Below are 1870 nucleotides of genomic sequence, written 5' to 3' on the forward strand. Positions count from 1 at the left end.
CACTGGACCTCTTTAGCTTTTAGTTGAATATTCCTGCTTTATTACATTGTGCTACTTTAGGTTTTTGTACAGCTGCTGAACCACCTTCAGTCACTGTGTGACTGAGTGTCGAGCACAATAATAAACAGCAGAATCTTCAGTCTTCAGACTGTTCATCTTCAGATACAGCTGCTGTTTGCTGTTGTCTCTGGAGATGGTAAACCGGCCTTGAACTGACTGAGAGTAGGATTTGCTGCTACCACTGCCATTATCAAGAGTAGCAATCCACTCCAGTCCTTTTCCAGGAGCCTGTCTGACCCAGTTCATATAGTAGCTGATGAATGAGAATCCAGAGGCTGTACATGTCAGTGTGTGGGATTCTCCAGGCCTTTTAACCACAGGTTCAGATTGTGTCAGAGTCTGACCATCAACACCTGTCAAGAAATGTTTTTAAAAAGAACATAAATAACATAAATAGGCTGGTGGGAAAAAAGACCAGCATGTGTTATATTAGAATATTTTTACCTGCCCAGCAGATAGATAAAATTAGTAGTCCTTTCAAATACTCCATCATGTTGATCTGTGTCCACTGTTCTTTGGTGGTCAGATAAGTAGAAGGGGGAAAGATCCAGTTTTGCATGACTCCTCCTGACATGGAGGGGAGAACTGCATTTAAATATGCATTAATTTGCACAGTGTTGCCTCGTTTAGATTTATACATGGCGTTATTTTTGTGCCAGTATTCTGAGCACACGTAAAAAACAATTTTTGCAAGTACAAGTAGGGATGGGTATCGAAAACCGGTTCTTGTTGAGAACCGGTTCCCACTGTTTCAATTCCTTGGAATTGTTTGCCATTTTTGCAAACGATTCCCTTATCGATTCCAGTCGCCCCGAATGACGTCACCACGTTGCGGAGCGTCGGAGCGTACCTGGCAGGAAACACGGCACCTAAGCGGCTCAAACGCTCAACAGTTTGGTTATACTTTACCAGAATGGATGACAACAGGGCAACTTGCAGTACTTGCAAAGTAGATATTTCATTTAAGGGAGGAAACACGAATATGCAAAAGCATTTGCTCACAAAACACGCGATGAACTTAAATGAATGTCGTGTTTTTAATTCCGCTCCGGAGTCGTGAATCTCAACCCAGCAGCAGCGGTAACGTTTGCACGTCCTCTCCCGTTAATGCGGCAGGTAAATAATCAGCTAACAGTGCATTTTATGTTAGCGCGATCTGCTTTATTACAAAAGCTGCCATTACTGTGCATTTAGGTGACCATGATGAGACAGACAGACAGAGTCTGGCTGGCGCTCGCTGGCAGTTGTCGCTGCAGTCCACCGGTAGCGTCTCTTTTCAGGCCCGAATGTCACCGAGCAGTGACTAGTTTGTGGTAAAAGCCTTGCAGCCATTTGCCACAGCAGATGGTAAGTGAATGTGTTTAATTGTAGGCAGGGACATTACTGGATAGTCTTGTGTAATTGCTACAGAATAATTTATGTTATACTTTGTTATTGCTACAGAAGAATATTTATTTTATTATTTTACATTTACAGTTTTCCCCGGGGACCCTGTGACACCCCATTGAAGAGCTGTAGGCTGTGGATCTCTTAAGATGTCACTGTTGGGTTTATAAGGCCATGTTACTCCTAAATTTCTATCTTGTTCAAAGAGAAGATATAAAACAAAATTCTAAGCTAATCGACCTTAGTGTTCTCCTTTTTAAAAATAAGAATCGATAAGAGAATCGATAAAGAATCAAATCGTTAAACAGAATCGAAAATGGAATCGGAATCGTTAAAATCTTATCAATACCCATCCCTAAGTACAAGTGTTTTATTTTGAGGATAAAATTATTTTGAGCGAAGAAAACCTTAATTTGAGCGAACA

The sequence above is a fragment of the Oreochromis niloticus genome, unplaced genomic scaffold, assembly GCF_001858045.2.
Source record: "Oreochromis niloticus isolate F11D_XX unplaced genomic scaffold, O_niloticus_UMD_NMBU tig00006539_pilon, whole genome shotgun sequence".
NCBI lineage: Eukaryota > Metazoa > Chordata > Actinopteri > Cichliformes > Cichlidae > Oreochromis > Oreochromis niloticus.